Source organism: Wyeomyia smithii, chromosome 3, assembly GCF_029784165.1.
Source record: "Wyeomyia smithii strain HCP4-BCI-WySm-NY-G18 chromosome 3, ASM2978416v1, whole genome shotgun sequence".
In the NCBI taxonomy this organism is placed as follows: domain Eukaryota; kingdom Metazoa; phylum Arthropoda; class Insecta; order Diptera; family Culicidae; genus Wyeomyia; species Wyeomyia smithii.
In genome coordinates, this window is record NC_073696.1 from 47,716,173 (window position 1) to 47,743,146 (window position 26,974).

Sequence of the window (26,974 nt, forward strand, 5' to 3'; positions counted from 1 at the left end):
ACGTCCATGTTTGATGACCGTAGAGGACCACGGAAAGAATTATTGTTTTGTAGAGTGCAAACTGATCCCTCAGATTTTCGAATGAAAAAATACAGCTGAATGTGTGGTAACTCTGCCCCCAAGTGCTCGTCGGCACTAACAGGCTCGAGAAGTCTGCTGCTGCTGAGATGTGACCGTCCGTCGCATCATCCGCTAGTAAAATGATTTGTTTGAGTCGAAGCAGACTCTAATATTCTCTAATAACCGAAAGCATTCTCGGTTTTTTAGGCATAACATTTTATCGGCCGTGCTAGGGAAAGCCTTAATGAATCGCATGGTCGCAATTGTAGCTTAATGGTCGAAATCTTTTACAAGATTTCAACAAGGTTTGACAAATAGTGCAGTAGTTCACATAACCAAATAACAATTTTCTGCATGCGGACAGATGTGTATCTAGTTTTTCAAACGATTGCTGTAAAAACGAGGGAAAATAATCGAGTGATAAACTTCTAAAACTGACATGATTTCGTCCCCTGTTCTAATTTAAAATTTTCATCTTTTTAAGACGTAGTTTTACGTCAAAAGCTATCCTAAATGTAGCTAAAAATTCACATGATAGTAGTCTCCAAAATGTGAGTTACTCACATCACACACTGGCTCGTAATTTCTAGGTTAGGTTATCGAATGTTGAGAAGTAATATTTTGCTCTGCAGGAATGAATAAATAATCCTCTGTCATATCATTACCTTTTTGCTTGGCTCAGGCTGTGCAGATGCTAAACTTCAGAAATTTGACAACACGTTCATTAATGATCAATAAATTAAAACTTTTAGTGTTTAGAAATTAAACTGTTGTTCACTGACAAAACATTGAAAAGTTTTAATGTTTTCTACAATAATACATCATTTCACCGAAAGCACGTGCTGTCCGGAGCTCCACCATTTTTTTCTCCATGTTTAGTGGATGCTGTACGGAACGAATGTTTGATTTAATCCAATGCCTTCCATTTCTCGTAGGCGCAGAAAGGGGGGGGGGGGGGGGCCTGATTGTGATGCGAATTAAAAACGCTAGCCAGTTTTCTACTGCTTGTTTGTACTCTCTCTCCCTCTCCCGGTGTACGACGAGAGCCGGATCGGAAGCAGTTTTGTGCGTTATCCGGCCGGCTTAGCAGCGCGCTTGTTCGCCTCAGTAGCGCCGCGGCGTGTCGGGCATTAAATCGAATTATTCAATTACGCTGGCAGCGCGGCATGCAAATTAAATAACTGGGTTATTATGAAAATAAAGAATGCGAGGATGGATGGAAAGCGAATGTTACTTTGTTGCTTGTCGGTTGTCCAGGTGACCGTGACCTTGCAGCTTTGGTGGCCAACTCGATGGAATGTTTTGCTGTTTTTCATGGCAAAGTTGTATAATAAATAATAATAAATCCAAATCTGCATTAATTAATTTGTTTTGCCATGAGAGCTCGGTTGCCATATTTATTTTGTGAAGGTTTTTGTTTTTCGTTCAACCCACGATAATATTTTTTTTCTTCGAACTCAAACATTCGAATAGCTAACAGGTTGAAATGACCCCTTGGGAATTTAGTATGTCGAAAAACTTCTTTTGATATGACAATTCAAAATCAAAACGCTTTCTAACGCCTACACTCTCTTATGACCCGGGGGATGGCTAGCGCGCTTGTCCGTGCAGCGACGTAATTTTGGAATTTGATTTTTCTCTTTCGTCGAGAGCCGCCGGTTAGTCTAATCTTAGATGCATGTTTTTATGGTGTACAACTTTTTGTCTTCTAGCCGCTGGGGAGTGGGAAAATGATTCACATACGGTTTCTTCTCTTCGGAATCACTTTCTATAAATAGGTGGTTTTTCTTCGTGCTTCCAGCGTGTGTATGCAGATGCATTCGAAAAATGCACTTTTTGGTATGCAATCTTCTGATTTGAACAGGCGCTGTACGTATTACAGTGTATTGCGAAGAAAAAATATGTTGTTGACATTTGGAGAATTTGATCAATGCGCAATTGGCGGCATTCCAAAATTGAAGGTCTTCCTTACCAATCAGTGTGCGTCGATCGATCTGCAATCGTCATAAGATCATGCGTTTATTTTTATTATTTGATTGTTACAAAATTGGATTGAGACTTTATTTAATTGCGGCCTTAATTTAATTCGTATGCCTCGAGTAGTTATCAATTTTTATTAACCTTGTTTCGAGTGCGTTTTTCTGCAAGCACTCGTGCGAGTTAAACAGAATGAACATGTTTAAATTGCCTTAGGTTTATTGGAGCCAATTATTTATTACACCAATGTTATAAACTGATTACGGCATAAACTTGAGGTAAGTTCGAATGTAGAATATTGGAGTGACGTTTGATTCTGATCGAAAAAGTTGTGTACCCATTCACAATCTATCCTATTGTTAAAATTGTATGGTTAAATCTGTTATTATGAATTGAGTTGCTTCCAAAAACTTTACTAATTAATTTTCAACAAATTCAAACAGACTCATGCAACATCTATTTTATATATCTCAGCGGATTAGGTGCTCCCTGCCGTAAAGTTAAACAGTCGCAAATGCGAAGTTCCGCACAAAATACGAGAACACCCAGATCCTCGCCCAGGGGCATCTATTCTAATGGTGTTTATGTTGACACCAGCTGGTACCAGTCAGTAGACATAAAAACCCCACCCGAAAACGAAAACAGTGCCCCTCTGCGTTTCAATTTTATTATAGGTAAATGTAGAAAATTTGCATCCCGCAGAGTTTCCGTGGGTAGCTTCATCCAGCATAACGTTGCCTCCAGCATGCTCACGTATATCTGCATAATCAGATAAAACAATAGAGGTAAACCACAGTCGTCTCTGCAGTTATGCAGGATGCGAGTGCCATAACTCGGCAAGGATTGAAATAATGTGCCTAGGGATTGATGCATTTGGGGAGACTTTTATAGGATGGTAACGACGTTATCGTGAAGTGATGTAATATAAAGTTCATCAAACATTATTAGTTTCAGTTTGATAGGTTTGACAAACCTATCCAAACCTACAAACTTGATTCGTACGCAGCACTTTCTAATTGCATAAATCCTTCGACTGCCAGAAAGGCACCAAACCAACCCTTACTGTGTCGCAATTACTAAAATATTAACGTCCTGGTACGAATTTCAAGCAAAGTAGAAGATAAATTATTCATTTAGGAATAACAAAGTTAAACAATCATGCCTCCCAGATTCTGATATCCCATTTTGTCCGGAGTCACAGCATAATTAAAGACTACGTGCCTGCGCGATTCAATGGATATCCGGTCGACATTGCATAAGAGGACACAACCATCAGCAATCTGTCTGGCAATGAAGCAAAGAAGGATAAATGGAGGCACCTGGAGCCGGCGTAACCTCCAGTGAATTTCCTAACAAATATCAGCGTCGTTTAATTTATCAGACAGTTTCGTAACCATTCTCTCTTTCGAAATATTATTCCATGCGAACAATGACATATTTTAAATACACATATGTGAAGGGGACAAATTCTGCGTGGGACACGCAAGTTATTAATGACTTGTTTTTAAGTAAAACAATGGGAGGATATTACTGGTCGCGAAAAAAAAAACGTTGGGGCGTTGGTTGTAGGTTTGAGGATTGCAAACAATGGAGCTATGTCTGACAAAGAACACCCGGCGTGAACTAGAAGGCTGCCAGTCAGCCGATTTTCCAGATCGTGCCATTTTTATATGACACTTAATATGGATTTTTCAAATCCTACTCATATTTCATGTTTTGACTAAATGTTTTTATTCAAATTAACCACTCCTTGTCATATCTTCAAACCTGTGCAAACATTGCTTCTATCAGAGGCCTATCATCTTTCAATATTCAGAAGCTCAAGAGCCTAGTAATTCAAGTAGCTGCAAACAATCCAGTTGTATATAGTTATGAGTGCAATTTATCTTCCACCCTGAAGATGGTCTGGAGTGAAGCACACTAGATATCGGAAGGGGATCAACGTTAATGAAAATGAACACCTCACCGAAATTGGCAGTCGTCCCCTTCAGTTTCTCTGCGACCCCGTCATGCACTCTCACAAAGACTCATTCAATATTTTGCTCATCATCGAAATCCCATCACCCTTCGCCTCGCCATCAGTTTCACATCAAGTGGGATTGGTTAAGAAGTGTCTGGTCTGGGGGATCTGCAGTCTGTGCAGTTTGGCCTGTCATTGTAATTGTTATAACGGGATGTGTCTGTGCTGAAAATGGGCTGATGAAGTGTCATCGTCCATAAAAGATAAACGCTGGGTACAGTTTAGCTCTTCCTAGGTATGGAACAATTTGTGCATCCGAAAGAGGTAAACAGTGGAAAGTACAATGGTTCGGCAACTTTTTATTTCAAGTTCAAGTTTAACTAACGGAATGGGTTTTGTTAAAAAAAAAAATAGAAAATACAGATTAGCTATTTTTTAGACAGGGGCGACTCGTGGCTTTTAAATCTGCCTGTTCAACTACAAATTCTGAAAATCGCAATTTAAGGAAGTAATCACAATCTTGTCCGCGTAATCACGCAAGTCATTCTAGTCGTTACTCTTTGAAAGTGAAACTAAAAACCAATAGAATATTAATATAGATTTGCCTCTAAAATATATTTTTTGCCTGGCGTCCCCGTCTGCAATGCACAGGTTGTACCTATGGACGAGTCGCCCCTGTTTTTAGAGCAGCTGTTTGTTATTGTTATTTGAGGTTTTTATAAAAAAAACTTATATTTTAATTTGAGGTCACAGGTTGCTACAATGTCAAACAAAATTGTTAAAAATAACTTAAGACACTAAATATCATCATTAGTAAGCAAATTTCAAGTCCCTGACGACGAAAAAAATCTTTTCAATCATTTTTGCATCAACTTTCACTGAACAAAGCTTGTTGATTGGCTTTGGTGGTGATTGATAAAATTTTGAATCAAAATTAATGCAGTTCGTGCTGATACCCAAGTTTATTTTTGCGCAGATTTCCTTCAAAGTTTGAGTTTTACGTTATCAATTTCCTATTTTTAAAACATAAAATTTTTGTTGCTGATGTCAAACGACATCAACATTTAATAAACGTAACATAAAATAATTTTCTCAAAATTTTTGAAAGTTTTCTTCTAGGAATTTATATCACATAGCATAACAAAACCAATTTGAAACATGTGAAATATATTTAGAATGTCTAAAATAACAGAAATATTAGATGACAAAAAATCACAAGTGACAAACTCAATTTAGTTTTAAGCTTTGTCTTCAAAGTGCTTAACATGAAGATTCTTTGGTTTAGTACCATTAATGAATCCTTCATTTGCGTTTCATTGTTAACGTAGAGTACGTCTTACTTTAATAAGGCGCCATTCCGAAATATCGAAAATAAAGCGAAACGGAAAAATTAAAGATTCAAATGCTCACAAATTTGTTACCACTGAACAGATTTTAGTCATTGATATCTCGTTTGATGGAAAATAATTTTCTCTAATTTATGAAATCAATTTTGAAACATTTTCTCATAGTAATGAGGTTAAAACTCATAGCCAATTTTGTTATAGTTCAACCAATCGCGTACCCACAATGATGCAACCTAAGCACTTCCCCAGCACAGCCGTCACTAAAGTAACGTTTGCGGTAAAAAAATGAACTTTTTTCAGATGGTGATGAAAAAAAAAAAATAAGACAGATTATTGGGTTGGATAAATTTCCCCTTGATGGTAACTATATTATCTTATTTGCAAAAAATTCTACGCCCTTGCGTGGGAATAGATCTTGCGCTTCAAGTTTGCCCAGAAATTCTCGATGGGACGCACCTGGAGGACGTTGGGCGGATTCGCCGACTTCGGTACCACATCGATATTCAGCCGCTCCATCTCCTCCAACGATCGCTTCGAGTAGTGGGCCGACGTCAAATCTGGCCAGAACACCGTGTCTTTGCCCTTATGGTATATCTTGATGAACGACGCAACTTCTGGCAGGCACTTCGTACTATAAATATTCCCGTTCACGGCCAGCCCGGAGCGAAAGAAGAGCGGCTTTGACATCCTCATCTCGCTGATTGTCAGCCACAGCAGCAACTTCTTGGGAAACTTGGTCTGTAAAATAAATTTCACCTCGGAGCTCACTTCTTTCGTGGGAGAAGTGAAATACGAATTACCCTGCCAGTCGTTGCCATTCAGAGTGAGATAGGTTTCGTCGTCCAATCACCACTGCCACGTCACGATTCGCCGGGAAAATTGACTCGACCATCTTATTCAACCGCTTTCGCTGCGTCATTGTCTGCAGCTCCGAGATCAGTAGACAGGACTGCCGCTTCCTGACATGTATGTCCATGTTCTCCAGATACTTTTTCACTGTTTACCGCATGCACCAACCTCCCGGCCAAGTGCACGCAGCGATTTAGCCACTTTTCCCTCGGTCTTTCTCTTCAGCACCCTTTGAAGCTTCTTGTCGCTCAGGGTCGTTGGCCGTCCGGGACCGGGCTTTCTTTCGATGTCCAATAGTGTTAAGATGCTGCCGGAACGGGCATACCCGGCGTCCACAAAGTGCCGCACGATGTCCGTTTTTGACGCAGCGGGGTACGGTTCTTTGAACGCGCACACTCCTGGATAGAGTAGCTTCACTTTTTTCGCCATCACAGTTAGAGTTTAACTGATGAGCTGTTAATTTTTTTGCTAACTCATGAGTTACTATGATTGATGATGCATGAGTAGTCTCGTCAGTGCGATTAAAGGTAAACCGATGAATAATCGGCAATTTTTGTTATTTTTTTTACCCCAAACTTTATACAAAAGATTACTGTAGCAAAAGAATGATGTACTGGAAACCAGATCGATCAGTAGCAAGCAGACTTGTCGCAGCGCAGCAGGCGACGATTTAAAGGTTAAATGGTCGCAATGGTATAATGTCCCCAACAAGAAAAAAATGGTTTTTGCTGCAACACACGCTCATTTGATTGCAGCACTCCGTAGCGGACGGCGCACACTGTTTCCAAAGTTGTGATCGATATTATTTTGACCCAGAAAACTTGTAGTGCCTTTACCAGAGTTGATCTATTAATTCTTCTCCATTTTATAGAAGTTACAATTTTGTGATTAATCAATCCACCCAGAATTTTACGAAAAGAAACGAATTTTACTTTCCTCATTTTTGCATATAAAAATTCAGTTTGTTCGGCAAATTTTTGTCACATTCTATAAAAAACAACTTTGTCAAAGACACTATACTTGCTTATTTGAGTTAACTTTTGAGGAGTTTTTTATAGATTACCTCTGAAGATCAAATTTTTCAATATAACATTTAATAGTGATTTTCTAGAATTTTTTAATGTTCATCAATATTGTTTGCTATAACAAAACAAACAATTTTTTCAAAAAAAATTATTTTTATTCCTTATATTTCTTTGGTTACTGGCGATTTTTATAAAAAAACAACGCACTAATTTACTAAGAGATATCTACAAAATCTGCAAATATCTGCAGACAAAACCATTTTTACATTAAAGTATAAGAAAAACATCATTCAATCCAGATATAGGCATATGTGTCCCGCTGTATCTTTGTGTAGATATCTTTTAGTAAAAGTTCTGTAAGTAGTGCATTATTTTAATAAAAAAAAAACGACTAAATAAATATAAACGAAAAAAAATAAACTTTAATAAACATTGAATAATTTGAGAAAATTCCTCATAAAAAGTCCAATTAAAAATATAATTTGAGGGGCATTATAAAGAAAATTCCACAATAGTTCATTTCAATGGGCAGATAGAAGTATGGTGCCTTCAACAAAATTGTTTCTCACAAAATGAGCCACCACTTTATCGCACGAATTTGATTTTTAAATGCAAACATGAGAAAAATTAAATTCTTTCCTCATTTTTAGATAGTTTAATCTCAAAATTGCAACTACTATAATATGATAAAACAAGATAAAACTATAAAACAACTTTTCCCAAGAGCCCAAATCAATATTTTCGAGTTAAAAGTAATAAGTGTAAATTAGTGATTTTTTTAATACAAATCGTCAATAACCAAAGAAATATGTGAGATAAAAATAAACTTCCTTTAAAGAAATTATTCGTTTCGTTATAGCGAACAATTTCGTAGAACGTTGAAAAATTGTGGAAAATCACTTTAAAAAGTTAAATTGAATTCAATTGATTTTTGGGGGTAATCTATAGAAAACTCCACAAAAGTTCATTTAAATAGGTGTCTCCAACAAAGTTGTTTCTTTCAAAATGTGCTACACCTTTAACGAACAAAGTGAATTTTTATATTACGAAATGAGAAAAGTAAAATTTGGTTACCACTGTTAGGTGAATTAATCACAAAATTGCAACTTCTATAACATGGAGATAACTACTTTGAAATCTCACTTTTCTTCTTAGTGTACGTTTTTTGACAGCTGACGGTAAAAGCTACGATCGAAAATGTTTTAATTTTTTCTTCTTTACCTTTATACTGTGATTATATTGTCTTTGTACTGTGACACACCAATGGCCTTTTTTTTTAACCTGCTTATTAAAGGGTTTTTCGGGGTTGTGTAGTTGCAATATTCTAACTGTTAAATTCGTATTTCACCTACTAAATGACTTAATAATAACAGCAAACAAATTTCAAACATAATTCAAACTAGCTCTAGAGTTAAAATATGATCGGCTTCCGTGAAAAACAATTATAGTGTAACTTTTTGACTTTCTGAAATAATTGTAGAACTAGTGCAACGCTCGTTTTTATACCTAAAAACAATGCACAGTGCAGTCGAACCTTTTTTTACATTCTTCCATAATACCACATCCGCGGCCCCGCCTTCTTGTGGCGTTAGTTCTCTTTGTAGGTATTTAAATTGTTCTGGAAAAGACAACCGTTCAGGATTTGTTTATTTTGTTCTATTTTTCTACTATACACAGGGGTAGCCAAGAGGTGGTATCTTTGAATATAAGTGTTTTTTATTACTGTTAATTAGGGTGCCAATGGGATGTATGAGAAAAATTTGACCTTCGAATTCGGTTCAATCGAACTTCGGGATATCCAGAGTTTGACTTTTCTTGACCGATCTGGTGTTATCTCAGATATTTTTTCAAACCGACTTTCATAGACGAATTACGTAATGCATGGAGGGAAGGGGATTGAGCTTGTGTTATTTATTGTCACAAATGGGGGAGAGAGGGTAGTTGAAATAGTTTAGATATTTTCTGAAATGGTTTAGCCCCCTGTTGTTGTGTGCTACGTTAATTTAGAGGGGGTCATATTGAATATTACTTAATGTTGCTTAGAGGAAGGGGGGAATTGAAATTGGGATTTTTAGTGTTATGTAATTTTGCTACGAAGCCTGTCAAAATTTTCGAAATGGAAGATTCGTTTAGAAAGTTGACAGACTTTTTTTGTTAAATTTTTCCGAGACAACGCCATATCTCGATGTTTCATGCGTTTCTAAGACCTTTAGGTAAAAAAAAAGATATTGAAAACTCCATGTTTTATTAGTCAAAAAAGTGAAACATTGACCGCGTTGAGGTAGACTTCCCAAAGTCCGATAGTTAAGGCTATGTTAATCTTTTAGAGGCTGTGTTGCCTTGAACGTGCGTAGAAAATAACCAACCCCCAGAGTCAAAAATTACTAGATCGATTAGTTGATTTATTAAACAAATTATACTCAATCATAACCTACTGAAAAATCGGTGAGACAAAATTCCCGTTCCCGATTCCATATCCTAACCTTTTTTGAATCTTGGCTTTGTCCCTATTGTTTATAGTTACCTGTTGCCTACTCATTTAGCTGCCATGCGGACGTCGTTGTTTTTCCATGGGAAACAAGGTGTCTAGTATCAGTTCATTAGTCTGGCGAAGGAATGCCAGGAATACACTAAAGTCGCCTTTTACGCGTTTTTTACGCGGTTTTTTACGCGGTTTCCGGAATTTACGCGGTTTCCTGAATTTACGTGGATTTCGGAATTTACGCAGTATTTTTTTGCGCAGATTTCGGTTTCTCTTCACTCAGATTGTAGAATTAACGCGGTTTTTTTACGCGGATTCCGGAATTTACGCGGTTTTTTTTACGCGGATTCCGGAATTTACGCGTTTTTTTACGCAGCACGTATCCCCCGCATAAAAAACGATTTTACTGTATATTTATTATTTTAGACTATGCAACGCAGGCTTGGATCAAATGTCTGTCTATCAGGGGAATGCAATTTTGTGACTATATCTGGATCTGAGAAGAGGCTGCTGTACGATTGAGCTAAAACTTCGCTCAGAGGACTTTTGGATAAGACGAGGCTCTTGAGTCCTATCGTTAAACGGAATTCTAGGAGCCGATTTTCTTTAGAACCCTTTTTTAACCCCATTTTGCTACATGACAGTCATTTATTCAGGTTGCTCTCCCTCAACCTTCCTCTATCTTCAATATTTCTAAAATTCACTTTTTATCAAAAGAATGAAATCCTGGCTACACCACCTTTACTATAAATTCACAATGCCGCTCAACGAATGCTGCGATAGCAGATTTTTCTCTATCCCATTTGAACGCGCAATTTACCGTACTGAAAAGCAAATTTATAACACTAAGCATCGATTTTTCGACAACCATAGGGATAATTTGATTCAATTCATTCCCAAACCAACCAGTGGGACAATTTGCTATCGGTTCGTTATTCCTGTCGTCTGCACCGGCTGGCGGCACCGGGCTTGCTGTTGATAGACGCAGGAGCGTGCGTCGTCACTGATTCAATTCGTGTACTACTGTGTTGTATGTAGCCTTGCAATACATTGGCGATTGGTAGTCGATAAAATCGTTCCCTCGAATCCGGTTCTCGATACCGTGGACTATGTTGGTGACAAGAAAAAAGTGAACCGGTCCTTGGGTGATAAATCTTGATTCGTCCGGTATACGCTAAAGCGGGGTGATGTTATCCTTTCAGGCAATTTGATGTTTTAAATCCGATAAACAATCTTAATGTCTGGCCATCGCTTGTTATTTACCTATTTAAAAAAAAATGAAATTACTTCTACATCAGCCATACTAGAGTGCGCCCATGATAACCTTAAGAAGCACACAATCTCACCATTACACGAGATGCAGTGAAGATCGGCGAGTTGGGCTTTTAATGAAAATGTAAATTATACTGCGTTTAACTCGCGAACAGCTCAAAGAACAATTCAGTGTAATTATGCTTACAGCACTTGTATTGCGAGTAGACCTTCGATGTAGAGCATTCATGTGAACTTGATGTTCTCTGGTTTGCGGTTGAATATGTTGCGGTCCAGGTTTGCAGTGATATGGTTTCTTCTCTTATAAATTGAAATAGAATTTTACAGTGCAAATCTGCGAAATAACTTGAAACAATTGTTTTTTTTTCTACATTTCAAATAAGCTTCAATAAAAAAAAGCATGGCTTCCGTGTCAATAACACAGTTAGCGCTTAATCGTGCGCACGAATTCGATTAAGTTCAACAACGGGTTTAACCTAATTGATGATACCGATAATTAACACGCAACGTTCTTTCGTTCAGAAGACATATTTTCGGGTCGTTGGTGTTTCATTCGTGACAATTCATTTGAGTACGTGTAATTAATTAAGTTGGAAGGAAAAAAATCACACCCATTTGTTGTATTGTCTGCGAAAAACTCGCAATCAACTTGAACGCACATTTATTTTTATTTTTGGGACACAAAGCTGTTTTGTCCTATCCTAATGAGCAAATTTTTCAGCACAGACAAGACACAGCAAACTGCTAAACCAGGAACATCATCAACAGGAAATGCTCCGTTGGGCAAAGGTTGTTTGTGTTCGAAAGCACCCAGTGCCGGTTTTTTATCGCATGCATCTGTCTTCCATAATGACAGTCGTAGCATTAACATTAGGGCACCACCTCCGCGTACCGTTACGTCACAGCCACTATGCTGCATTCGGCTCAAACTGTGCTGTCAGGAAATCAACCCCAATTTTTGCACTCTGTGGTTGTAGGCGAATCTCACTGCTACCAACAACATACACGACAAACGAATAGTCAAAAAAAGTTTTTTTCTTTCTTGCTGCCACTTGACTTTTGCAAAGGGGAATCTGAGGTAATATCAAACATAAAACGGACCCATTTCGTCCAATGCAGCATTTAATACCTACTGGAACTTTAAGTAAGTAAGTGATGAATTTGAAAGAAACCCGAAAATCTGTTGAAATCTCCAAAATTTTTATCTCTATTACAATGTAGTCTATAAACGAGTTTTGGAAAGTAATTTCTAGGCTTGGAAAAATATACTCTAAAAATGCTATATTTCAAAAGTAAATTTACTTGGAAAAAAAATTTACGCGGACCTTCGTGAATGTAACTGTAAAACTGTAACTGACATATTCTGATGCCACCACTGAGACTGATTCTTGCCTTTTGCTGAACTAGAAATAGCATGAACTTTCGAACAGGGAATTTTCTACGCTATAAAATTAAGCCACTGTTCTGGTAGTTATCTTACCCTCATTGTCCAGTTACACGACACAAAGCAAGATTACGCGCATTTGCTTCGTTTGGTCCCCTCCTAGCATCACCGAGTTTCCTTCTATTTCCTTTTTCTATTCTCTGTGCAAGTGTTGGTGTCTTTCCGAAGAAAAAAAATTGCCAACATTTTTTCGGGTACCCCCCTCTCGGATATGGGAATGGAAAAATTATTATCGTGAACTTGACCGACCCTTTTTCGGCCGGCGCTACGCATATATTTTATCACTATTAGGATTAGGTAAATATCGCCCACGGGAAGAAGCAGCCAGCGGCAAATATTCTACCCCGGTTCGCTTTTCTCTGGGGCCTTAGAATCCGGTTGTGATTGTGCTCATCTTTCAGCAACAAAATGTGACTGCACGAAACATGTGCTGCGGTGCTCACATAGGGGTTGTTTTGTTAGTTGGTTTTGATCGTATCATCTAATGGAGAAAATCGAAGGGTGTGGTTTAAGAAGGTATTAGTGAAAACTGAATCGAACCGCGTGCTTTAAGCGAAAATCAGCTGACACTAGACCTCATTATTTTTAGTGATACTTGTCACTTGCTCTAAGAACATTGTATCCATCTGTAAAAACTCAATCCTTGGAATATTTTTGCAATTGTTACATAACGTGAGAAAATGAGAAATGTTTAAACATGAATTTCAATACATGCTTGAAAAGATACCTAAAATGACGATCGGGATAATGCAAATTTATGGATTATTGTGATTGAGTATTGAAAACCTAAACTAAAGAATTGAAAAGTGGGAGCTCTGTAGCTGCAAGGGTACAGAGTCCGCTTTGATAAGCGGATGGTCGTAGGTTCGAATCATAGTAGAATCATGCTATTTGGTCAAAGGATTTTAACATTTATCCTCAGGCTACCCCATCATACACCTTTGCTTCAAGCCAAACTCTACAGTATCTCTGTTGACTTTTCTTCTAACAGAAATACGTTCCTCTTGTAAAAAAATTGATCTGAGTAACGTATAACAGGTTTTCTTCTTGACAAAGAAAAAGTCTTACTTGTAATAAAACTGATCAGCTTCAGGATAGCATTGAAGGTCAGGAAATAGAAATTTTGATGCGGTCCTTCCTCATAAAAAATAAGTCTTTCTATGAAAACTGACCAGAGAAATATTAATCCTCTTTAGGGAATTGTAATTGACGATATTGGCAATATTGGCTTTCTCTTGACATAATTAGTCTCTCTTCGAATACGTTGGGTCTCTAGAAAATTAAAATTTGGCGATATTGGTAGCATGGAAAAAGGTTCGGTTTGGTTGAGCGGTAATATGCTAACAACGGAAGGGTAAAACACACAAACACGTATATAAAAAAATAAGCGTGTCACTTACTTTAATAGTGATACTGCAAACAATATGTAGTGCAGAGTAAAGAAAACACCTGAGCGATATCACAATAAATTAGATGTCTGGTCGCAGTGATGAGCCCACATAGAGAAAAATAAAATAGCTCTAATGAATTAAAATTAAATCAAAACATAATCATTTTAACCCAAATTACAATGAATTGAGGATAAAAACAAAACCTTCAGAAAAAATATTTATCTATTCAAAACAAAAAAAAGGTAAAAGTACTCTGGAGTCGCTTTTAGCGCGTAGATTACGAAATCCGTGTAAAAAGTTATAAGGAAAAAATAAAGGTGAAATGGAATTTCAGGAATTCGGTTTTATTGATTTTACCGACACTCTGAATAAACGAAACATAGCATGACTTTCCTGAGAAATCCCCGAACAAACTGTATGAATTCCCAAACTAGTGCATAAAAAAATGCGTGGATTCCGAAATCTGCCTTGAAAAACAGTGTAGTCAAAAAATCGTGCAAAAAAAAAACGATGTGTAAAATAAAACAACATGAAAGTGACTTTGATATATAACCTGAATTCACTTTTTCTGTTTTTTTTTGCTACGCAGTTTTTAAAATTTGAATTTTGGACTATATTTATGAATATGAATCAAATTCCCGAACACTTGCTGTTTTTTTTTGTTAATATTGCTTCATTAAGGTAACAGCCCGATGCGATGATGTAAATAATAAATAAATTTTGATGAGTTTTCGACTGTTGGGATGTTGTGTACTTATGTTATACTTTCGGCTGAGTTATACTTAGTTATACTTAGAACGACTTGTTTTATACTATCCAACGTTTCGTCACTGGTCAGTGACATCTTCAGGGGAAAATATTATTTGTTCGTTCCTTGACAAATGACGAAACGTCGGATAGTATATAATAAGTCGTTCTAAATTTTTGTGACTGCTCAGCCGAAAGTATAACATAAGTACATAATAAATAAATAAATCAATCAATATTCCTTGTCTTTTAATTCCTCTTTTTTGTTCTCTACTTTGTTTCGCTTGTGGAAGTTATTTGTCTTTTTAGTCTTTTTAGAAAGTATTTAACTTTTATCACTTTTCACTAGAATGTGCTGCTCGGAACGCACGGGGATGGAATTTTCAGAGATTTCCGGATACTAGAAAATTTCTATTGAAATCCTGGAAAAAATTCTTTTACGAAAATTATAGGAAAATCGATTTGAAATTACAGACCCTTCCAAAATTGTCTACAGTTCTGTGCAATGTTTAGTGAGATTGTATAACCGTTTGCTTGTGACTGACTTTTATTCAAACAATTCCATAAAAAATGTCCCAGTTCTAATTTATTTTTTCAATTTTCATTTTTGATTTGGTTGAACTTTGCATAGATGTTTCTATGGGCAAAAGATGCCATTTAGTGCTACAGGTAGGACTCGATTATATATAGCAGACTTTTTTTCCTATTTCAAATATAACTTATCTGAGTCGTAAGGGAACGCCCATAAGGTCATATCGCTTTACGAGAAGAGAAAGGAGCTATCTGACAAATCGTTGCAACCGTTGCGGAGAATTTCGAGGATCTATACAAAAGAAGAGGGTGTCAAAAATAGTTTTTTTTGTGCTGCGAAATTAATAAACGTTTCCAAACGAATTTTCTCCATTATATCTTTTCTATCCGAGCAGTAACAATAATGATGATTTTCTGTTCGTTAAAAACATTGCATCGGTCAATGAGGATCTTCTGCTCATACATATGTTTAAGTTATAAAGGCTTCAAAAAATTGAGACATTGTTACTTCTGTTAAAAAATACAGAAGTCATTCCTTTATATCGTTGGCAATAACTAAAAAAACCTCGGGATTAATACAATCGAAGAGATTTTCTGCCTTCATTTTCACCAGCTTCTCGCAATTTATTTACTGACAGCGACAGCGGCAGTGTGCGTGACAAATCTCCATTCTATCGGAACATAATTGATTACTCTTACTTTCGGTGGTTGACCCCCTTCGACATCGCGTTTAAGTTATTATGAAACAACTCAATCACAACGCAGTAATGCAGCTCTAATCTAATGAATTTCGGTCACGATATCGATATTAACCTTCTAGTAGCTGCTGTTTTATATCATTATCGGGTACAGGGTGTGTATTCTAAACTGGTTCAATGATTTGTTCGTGAAATTATGATATGGGAAATTTTGAACAACAAAACGAAATTAGCAACACGCAGGCATGAAACCATTTACTTCAATCGAATATTAAAAATCGTTAGATAGGAAATAGTTTCCCTGAATCGTTATTAATCAACATCACATTCCAACCTCGAACATAGTGCATTTCCCTACCTTATCAGCGATAAGCGTGTTTTAGTACATGTAGTACAAAGTTCTTTGAACGCCTATGCTTGCAATAATACGTGCCCTGGTTGTGTTTACTCAAGCAATTGTGTCGAACTTGTTCGTAACGTGGCAAACAGCCACAAAGGCCATTCGCTTTCGTTAACGCCTGCTCTTTTCTCGGCGCATTTATAGCCCTTTACATGCAAAATCTGAAGCATATCAGTTTGTTTTTGAATGTCATCGTAAAGCTTCAAGTGTTAATCACACTGTTTTTTGGGTTCTAGCAACCTTCACTATAAAAACCTTAACCCTAAAACTTTCTCTCTACGTAACTTGCTCAACTGATAACTAATTGAGTGAAAGCGTCTTATATTTTACTCGGGAAAAAAGGAAAAAAAAAACACCTTCGATAATTGAACTGATGAACAAGTTCCGATACCGGCAATTAGTGTTGAGTTGACCGAAAACCACCAATCAAAATCGATTCCATCCAAGCCCGATCGGGTTAGCGTCCGGCTTGCAATGCGAGGAAAAATTCCTTGGGCGAAATGTGAAGGCGTTTTCTGGTGGGAAATGAGTCCGATAGTTGTTTGGTGGCTCCACGAGAAAGCGAAACAATGTGGCGGCTAATTAAAAATGGTTTCTCGATTGGCATTGATGAAATCAATCGGATATTTAAATGCTGAAATTGTTAGCGATCATGTTTGCTGCTCCGCATTTCCTTGTCTGGTTTGCTTCGCTCGCTGTGTTTCATGAAACAAAACCCTGCCAGTTTGTTTGGTATGTTTACCATCGCAAACATCATATGAGAAATCTGATTCGACTGATGTACAACATTGCGGAAAGGAATTCCGCAACAGCTCTGTACACGCGATGTCTTAAACGTTTCCATTTTCGACATACTGATGTAGAAATTTTGTTTTTCCGTAAATTCTGATAACTCGATATTATTTTTTTTTTCTTTTCATTACAGGTACGAAAAACAACATTCTCTTTTGTGAAAAACATGTCATGATCGTCTCAAGCTGCTTTCCGAACAGGTAATGCGAGAATCCCTGATTTCCCACGCCGAGGTAAAAAAACAGCAGTAGCGACTTCTATGTCTACAAACAATAAGTCAGCAAACTATAGTTCACCCGAGGCTAAACACGTTGGAATTCAGCAGGATCGACGGATAATTTTTCACTTGTGTAATCATTTCTGAACACTTTGCCCTGTTCAACTCTGGGACCGATACCAGAGTGGAAACAAAATTTCAGTCTGCTAAACGGTACTGACTGTTGGTCATCACTTTCAATGTTCCGTCCCAGCGTCGCGTTGTCCAGTTGTTGGTGAATGAAGGTGCTAAACACCGACAAGAAAAAGTCGTGATGTTGCATAGATCAACAGCGCAGATAGTTGTGTGTCATCGTCTGCTGCTGGTTTGTTTTCAAAATGTGCGCCGACAAAGTTCTGTGAATTCATGTATTTAATCGTATGTATTTTACCTGTGCGCCTTTAAGGAGGAAGAGGGATTGAGATTGAATTTAGTAGTTGAAAATGTATCTCAGCGTAAGCACAAGAGAAGCGATTTCAACTCATTTGCATTAGCCGTATGATCTTTCAACGGTAGCTGTAGCATGCGATCAGTGATGTCAATCTTGATACTAGACTGACAGTTGTCAATGGATGACTTTCAAGTAATTAACTGAATTTTCATTTAAAAATATTGAAAAAAAATTGTTCCTTCACTGAAATTTTTTTTAAATGCAAATTTTTTAGATAGACGATTTATTTGCCCTAAATTTTTTTTTATAAAGAAACAAAAGTTTTTCTGACCAAAACTTATTTGTGTCCTGTTTTTATTTATTTATTTATTTATTTCGTCAAACGAAAGTAGACTGCATATTTTTATAACTAACTTACATGCTATATGTTATTTATACTAGTGAAAGAGGAAAAAAAGTGTTTATACATAATTGAATAATGGTTTCATTACTTGACGGATTATTACAATACAATACAATGTATTCTATCGATTTAAATTGCGCGTTGAATTTAAATATTGTTTTAATTTAGTTCTCGGCATTGAAAAGTCAAGTGCTTCACAGTGTTGGTTATACACTAACATCATTAGATTAATAGGCCTGTATTTAGCATAATTGTTTCGTTGATGATTTGAAGAGAACAAAGTCCGGGTTCGTAAATTTCTAGAAGGTACATAAAAATTGAGTTTTGATAATATTTCGGTTGAATCGACACGCTGCACGGTGGTTTAAAGCGCGAAAAACGTGATCGTCAGCCTTTTGAGTATAAAAATGCCTTTTAAATGCTACAGTGTATTCGACAAAGTTTTTGTAAATCTTAAGGGGCATCTTTTGATGTAAATAAATTTTTGATTAATTCACCTAAAAGTGAGATAAAAATTTGATTATTTTATTTACTTATCAAATCAAAACGAAGTCTTCAGCAAAGTTGTAGACAATCTTATGTAGAAAAACTTTGCTGAACACATTTTGGTTCTATCTCTTGAAAATCGACCACATACAGGTAGTTTTATATACAGAAATTCTTAAAGTTTCTAAAAGAAAAATATCAAGTAACTTTTTCTAAACTGATTCTAGAGGCCTACTATGTTCTAAACATTTTTTCAAATTTGAAAAATACATCATTCTGCCGAACATACCTTGGGATGTCAGCTCAGAAACAGATACCTTTATTTATTTTTTTAATTTGGACATACGGAGGTATTTTGGTATGGATTAGGTACTTCTGTATGGACAAAATTAAAAAAATAAGGGTATCTATCTCTGAGCTGACATTTTCTTTTCTCAGAATTCAAGCATTGAAAAAACGTCAAAGAATGCTGCTAATTTTGTTTAAAAAAACCTTGGCATTTGCATACACTAGTGACATAACAATTATTTTCGGAAAAAAATCATTTTTTTCTATACTGTATGTTTTCCAAATAATGCACGGTGCCGTAAATATAAATGCTATTCGTACTTTTTAATGAAAAATCAAAAATCGTTTCGATTTTGTACATCTTTTAAGAAAAAAAACATGAAAAAACGCCGAAAAACAAATATAAACTAATTTTTTCACCCACGCCCAAGTTTTTAAGAGACTGCAAGAACCTAATGAAACCACCTGGAGAAGCTAGTACTAATCCCCGTCTTCCGAGTGAAGACTGTTGTTTTTGCAGCTTTTTGCAGCTTTTCGAGAAATTTTATTTTGAAAAGGTGCATTTTTTATCTAAAATGTCCTAAACCCTATGAAAAAGTCGAAAATTTTCCCAAGGTATGTTCGGCAGAATGATGTATTTTTTAAATACAAAAAAATGTCTCAAACATAGTAGGCTCCTAAAATCACTTCAAAAAAAGTTATTTGGTATTTTTCGATTTTTAGAAACTTTAAGGATGTCTGTGTATAAAACTACCTGTATGTAGTCGATTTTCAAGAGATAGAACCAAAGTGTCTTCAGCAAAGTTTTTCTACATAAAATTGTCTACAACTTTGCTGAAGACTTCGTTTTGATTTGATAAGTAAATAAAAAAAAATTTTCATCTCACTTTTAGGTGAATTAATCAAAAATTCATTTACATCAAAAGATACCCCTTAGGATCTACAAAAACTTTGTCGAATACACTGTAGCATTTAAATGGCATTTTTATACTCAAAAGGCTGACGATCACGTTTTTCGCGTTTTAAATCACTGTGTGCTGAGATACGATATCTTTAAGAAATGACATCATTGCGAATTCATGACGGGCTCTTAATGATTGGATGTCAATAAGTCTGCAGCGTTCGTCATATGCTGGTAGGGGAAATGACGTTCATCGTAGATTACGAAGTGCATATAACAGGAATTGTTTTTGTACTGATTCTATTCTGTCTACATGTGTTAGGTAATTCCATGAAACCCTCCCTGATAAAATTTTTCCTCTCGTCATTATTAAGATATACCGTTCAGACATCGTTCAGAAAACTTCAGACATTTTCGAATGTTAGTACATATAAATTATTAAAAAAGTATGCAGAGTTGCCTACAAGCGCAAAAAGGCCTGCATAATTATTGAATTCTCAGAAGGGTGCTGCACCCTTCTGATCGAGTTGACGGGAAATGTGTGAATTACCTTAAACTTGGTTTGAAAACTCAAAAATCGAATAGTTCAAAAGTTATATATTTTTTTTAAATTAAATATATTCCAAAAAACCTTTTTTCAGGCCACCCTATTTCGAAACAGGTTGCCCTAACGACATAACCGAAAAATACAGGTTTATTTATTTTTATTGGAGATTAATCCTTGCAATTTTGAGCCCAATTTAAGCACTTCATGTGACCAGTTTCAAATTAAGGTGAACAAAGTAACGGCCTTTTCGATGTTTGTTTTTTTTTCAAAATGTTTATCTTTTGAACCAGTTTATCGGTTTTCGATGTTCTAGAATAAATTAAAGGTAATTATTCCCAGTTAGTTAGTATAAAATTTCATTTTTCATCTAGTTTCCTTTATTCTTGTAGCAATCGATTGAAAAAATAGTGTTTGTTGAACGCATACACCTAAATGCAGGAAAATGTGTTTTTAGATGCTAACTATTGTATTATTGTAAAATGCAGAGCTTTGCTTCGAAATCATAGTAAATGTAGAGCCTTGTTTTCGATCAATCAGAGCTGAAAACAAGGCCAAATACCATCCAATATATCGAGATGATACCCAGAGACCGGCAGTTATCTTCAATTGCCATTTTGTAATCCATGGTTGAAACTCCCGGTTGCTTTAAAACGGCATAAAATGGCCGAATACCACGTAATATGGGTATTTTCGGAAAATGATTGATGCTCAGAATGCGCCATTTTGAAATTTAAGATGATATTCTAAAATGGCCGAATACCACCTAATATAGGTATTTCCGTAATCGGGATGATGCACGGAGGCCAAACATCAACCCCAGATATCATTTTGAAATCCAATATGGTGACCTCTGGTTACTGGGAAACAGCTTCAAATGGCTGAACATCATCTAATATGGTTATTTAAAAAAACCGGGATAATATCCAGAGGCCGTAAATTGACCCTAGATGTCAATCAGACAATATTGATGCAAGATAGTCTTTCGTTATCTTAGCGTTAATCTTTCGAAGAATTATTGAAAAGGAGAAATTCGCTTCGAAGTCGTTACTTCCGACCACTCTCGAATTATTACTGAAGTTTATCGCTGGTGGTGGTCCCCGTGGTTCTGTGGTTAGCAATGTCGGTAGGCTAGCTCTTCCACACGGTTGTGATATTGGGTTCGATTCCCGATCATGTCGAGAATCTTTTCGAGCTGGAAATTTTCTCGACTCAGCACTGTGGCACGGTGTATCGTTGTACTTATCCTACAACATGCAAAATTGCCGAAAACAATATCGATAACGAATTCTCTCAACTAATCTAGTTGATCGAGACCGCATTAGCCCCCCAGGCTAGCGTGCGATATTGTTTTATCGCTTCAGACCATCAAATAATTAGCCCCAATCATCGAGTGTATTCCGTAACCAAGAAATACATGAATATAACACAGGCTGTCGTAATTCTACGTTAACCTCACGGTCGTGTCTGATACACATCCTCTTCAACTATTTTTCCAAAACTACCATATAACAGCACTCAAACGAAGGACGCATATCAAAAACATATTCGCTTTAAATGCTTTACTTACTCAACATATATTTTTGGGAGCTGCGTAGCCGCAAGGTTACAGAGTCCGCTTTGTCAAGCGGATGGTCATGGGTTCGAATCTTAGTAGAATCAGGCCATCCGATGTCAAAAAAAAAGGACTTAAGCATGGGTTTATTCTCAGGCTCCCCACCAGTTACCCATCCTTTACGCTGAAATCTACAAATACCTTTACGTGACTTCTTCTTAACAAAAAATAAGTCCCTCTTATCAATAAAACTGGCCAGAAGGACGCACGACGAAACTTCTCCAGGGAATTATAATTGGTGATATTTGGCAAGAGGAACGAGTATCGGTATAGTAAAACAGTAAGCGTGTAAGGAAGAGTTGCACATTACACACAAGCACTGATGGACAATAATAATAAACATGCCACTTCTCAATAGAGGTATTGCTATTAACAGAAGTGCGGGATACAGCAGAAACCCGGGCATATCTCACAATAGATCTACGATTCTGGTCGCAGTGAGGAAGCCCATACAGGAAAAAAATATATTTATTTACTTTGGAAATAGGAAACTTCAGTGCCCAATTACGCAAAAGCACAACAAAGAGGAATATTTTTACGCAGGGTATGCTGAGAAATGCGATAGCTTTATCTTCTCTCATGTTATTTTTAGCTTAGATTATTTGATGAATCATTAACCACGCTTCTAACCATGTTATCACCAACGCTCGGAATCAAAACTTCCGATAAGTTTTGGCTCACTGTTCGAACTTCTTTTTTCATTTATTAGTGTCGTTTGTGATGGAATATTTATTTTTCTAACAACATTTGTTTCAAGAGCAAGTTTCTCTTCTAGATCAAAAAATTTGAGACAAATTTGGCACCACGAAAAAGCATGACACAAAACTTGGAAGCAATTTTAAACAAGCTGCAAAATAATGTTAAACATGTAAGTTGAGTAATTTGCCAATTACTTTTGAAAACTGGTAACCAAATTGAACTAAACTGATCATATTTACAGCTAAAATTATGATCATTGGCGGTAATTAGCACCAGATTAGCGCACGTTTCGCAGATGTGCAAAACTTGTCACATCTGTGTCATTGTCGCGAGGGGGTCTCTCTCATGTACGGTTTTTTTGTTGTATCGTATATGCAAGGAAATTGTCGTTGCCAGAATCGGTGTGCCTCACTATGGTAGTACTTTTTTGAGCATAAGCCCGATGACATCATAAACACACTGCCTGCGGATAGAACGTGAGGATGCATGATGTTTTTTGTTAGTTCAGCTATAATTACTTGTAGGGTAGAAGCTCTTATTGGAGGCCCGTTACTTTGCTATTAACTTTTGACTAAATCCTTGGAAGATTTTGAAATTTGATTGATTCAAAAGCATAGACCACAGCGAATCAACGTCAATGTCATCCCTGTCCAAGTAAGGAAGTACATAGATGTGCCAACGACGACGCCACCGAGACTGACGGCGGTGGTGTGTGCAAGTCGTTTACACTTTCTTTACGGCCGTCTTTTGTGCCTTCGGTTTGTCGCTTTCAACGTGACTTGTGCGAATTCTATCGCGTGTGCGCGTCGCGGGTCACGAGGAAGTTGGATGGATGCACAACACTTGGTGCACACTTGCAGTAAAGTAATTATGAACGGCGGTAGGGGTTCATCGAAATCATGTGGAACGTGCCTCTCTGTGTGGAAGCGCAAATCTCGCAGTGTAGACGGTGCTTGACGTGTAAGTGAAATGGGTTTTTTATGCGAATCACATTTTTTTTTTTGCAAAGATTACGTGGCTGCCTTGACTTGATTCGGTTAGTTTACTCGCATAATAGAAACCAGTTTTGAAATTTGGCGGAAGTTCTCTAAATTCTAGATTCGTTCCACACTAGTTAGCCTGCAGGCCTGTGATGAATGAAACTCGTTTCAAATGGAAGACCCAGATCAGCTTGTTATGTAGCTCGTAAAGCTTGGGCTATAAAGTGCACGAGAATCAGTGTTTGGTTAGCTCATCGCTCAAATTAATCTTTCTGTGAGTAGAATATGTGCGTTGTGCTGTGAATGGGCGTCTTTCTTAGTTTATATATAATACGCGTCGTACAATAGGTTTGATGATATTTTTTAGCTTTGTTTTTTTAGTGTAAGTCATGTACCGCTTCCTCGTTATAATCAAGGTTGCGTTGAGAAAGGCTTGGGCAGATAATTTGAGGTAAATGTTAACGACATTTAAAAATGTATTTATACAGTATTTTGAAATTGTATTGATAACTCAATTCAGCGGGTATGACACTTTCTACGTCTAATTATAATGTGCTTTAGATTCGATGTGATTATTTGATTTACGTCTCTCAGGGAAGTAAGGAAGTTTATTCCACATTTCATAAAAGTTGCAATTTTGCGATGAATCCATCTAAAAATGAGAAACAAATTGTTCTTTTCTTATTTTTGTAATTGATCAATCGTTCTTCGTTTGGAAAAGTGGTGGCACATTTGTTAAGAAACAACTTTGTCGAAGGAACCATACTTCTTCTGTGTGATGTCCACGGTCCATACACAATTTTTAGAATTTATATTGGCAGTCGTCCACGGGGGGTTTAAAACCGTTTAAAACTGTCCACGTGGTATGTGGATGGCCCCTTACTAATATCCATACAGAGAATAAAAAAAATGGTTTTGTCTGTGGATTTTTACGAATTTTGTAGATATGTGTTAGTGAATTAGTGTATTATTTTAATTGAAATCTTTATTTTTTTCGCAACATTAAAATCTTTAATCATCCAAGAAATATAGCAGATAAAAATAAACTTTTTTCAGCGAAATTGTGTGTTTTTTTTCGAGCAAACAATAGGTAATATTAGAGTGATGTCTTCGACAAAATTTGTGGCATTTGTGCATTAATTTTTTACGAGATTTTTTTTTTGAGAATATCGTTCTTTGTTATTTATTTAACTTAAAAACGACACGGCATCAATCAGCTAAGCTTAGAACTCCTTCTTGGAAAACATTGCTAAAAGGACTGAAAAAACTATTTGTTCTTAAAAAAAAAAACAACCGAAGTCACATGATTTGTTTTTAAAAGATGCAAAATGGACAGTGCGCATATAGAATAAATTTAAAATAACTAGACCGATCTCGACCATTTCAGCTTCATTTGAAGAACTAAGTTCAGAAGTTACGAAAAATATTGAAGTTTATGAACCAATAAATTAAAATAATTTTAAAAAATACGAGAGTGAACATTTTCATGAAAAATGATAAATGATTCGCTAGAAAAATCATAACTTATAAGTCGTAGAATCTAAGTCGGCATAATAGATCATTGTTAGTAACTCAAAGAAATTGGGAATTGGTAGGATGATAAGACATTTTCGAATCAGTATTCTTGTTTCATCTATGAATTCAGTCCTACTATAATATGATTTTTAGAATAGGATTTGTTATTCTCTTAGAGTAATCTCCAAAAAATTGAGCACAGGGCCACACTATCGAAATTATATTTTTAATAATGATTCCGCAGGCTTGAATACTTTTCTGTATAGAGAAGAAACTTCTTTTCCATTTTAGCTTAATTTTTTTCTCAATTTTGAATTTTAGTACAATTTTTTATTGCTCTTTAATATTTACTATTTTATTATTTTTGAAATAATTACCTTCATCAGCAACTTCATTCAGGGTACACTCATATTAAAAAAAATGCTATATTAACGTTGATTTGCTCTGATTCCAAAATATTTTTGCGACAAAGGTGCTTATTACGGGAGTCACTTCACGGTGAAATATATTTCACTCTCACGCTCACTGCACTTTTTTAGACCTATTCCCGATTCCACCTCAAGTGAGGTGACAAAAAACACCTCCGTGGAGTAAGATTGACAGTGAAGTGAAATTGAGAATAGGACAAGTGAAATGAGATTGTTTCCCAGCTCAAAAATGTCTAAGTCACAGAAAGTCGTTTTTTTCCGTTTTTTTAGATAACACCAGACATTCGGCATAAAAAAAATGTTTTTTTTCGGTATCGAAAATTTCCTGAACTAGTTTGCATTTTTTTCATCTGGCAAAAAAATGAAAAATTGACCGCTTTAAGGCACGGATCAAACTCTGATTCGCTTCGTTACTGAACAATAAATCCAATACTTACCATTAGATCACAAATCAATCAACTTGAAGACTTATGGCAGCTTCGTGGAATCATTTCACCGTTCAAAACGGTCGTGAAATAATTCCACGGCAGATGTCACTTCGCGACGTTTTTCTCACTTACGTGAGTCCCGTAATAGGATTTTGTTAACTTCACTCTGATTTCACCGTGAAGTGACTCCCGTAATAAGCACCAAAATCATTTTCATATTTCATTTGTTTTTCTTTTGCATTGTTCTGCAACATAATTGTGTTAAATTTGTTTTATTATTATTTGTTGTAAAAATAGGTATTTGTATACCTAATTTTTATACCTACCTCGAGAGGAAAGAGGAAAGTTTGATTTTTTTTTCAAGCGCGTAGCATCTCTATGCAATGAAAAACATAAAAGTATAAGTTGTCTGAAAGTTCAGTTATCCAACAACAAAAAAACATTGTTTGTTCATATAAAATACCCATTATTTGTGGATTAATGGGCGATTCCCCTAAACGCTTTTTTGTAGAGTTTTGCGGTGTTTTCGATAGAGACCCAGTAGATAAACTGAAATCAATAAAGTCATATTTTTTCATTATTTTAGAAGTGTGCCGGGTATCTGAACACTGAAGTTGAATCATTTTTATAATATTTTTGTTTTCAGCGTTTTCAGCGAAAGGGAACGTTTTACCCAACAAACATCTTTTGAGTGCTAAATATTGCATTAAAAATATTGCTCAGATCTTTACGAAAATTTGTAAAAATGTTTTCAAGAAGTTGTATTTTGATATAATTAAAAAAAAATCAAATTTTTTGAAAACTAAAAAGGTATATAACCTTTCAAGTACTTAAACGTTGGGTTACAATTTCAATATGTTTCAATATGTCCATTAATAAATGTGAAAAACCCCTGAAAAACCTGTGAAAAAGAGAAAAACAATAATACACATGTTATTCAATTTATATACAGCGGTCACGTTTCTGTTTTGTTCTACTCAAGTATTAAAGAAAAAAATTATTTGTAGTAGTGTGAGGTCTACAAACCTCCGAACCTTCTCGCTTTCTTCCGCTCGAGTCGGTCAGT

General features: G+C 36.2%; 1 protein-coding gene across 4 annotated transcripts in view; it reads left to right on the plus strand.

The window, feature by feature from the left end:
* The window catches only part of LOC129733318 (leucine-rich repeat and calponin homology domain-containing protein), a 139,095-nt gene that overhangs the window by 58,655 nt on the left and 53,466 nt on the right, over window positions 1-26,974 (plus strand). The gene's annotated exons all lie outside the window — the stretch shown is intronic.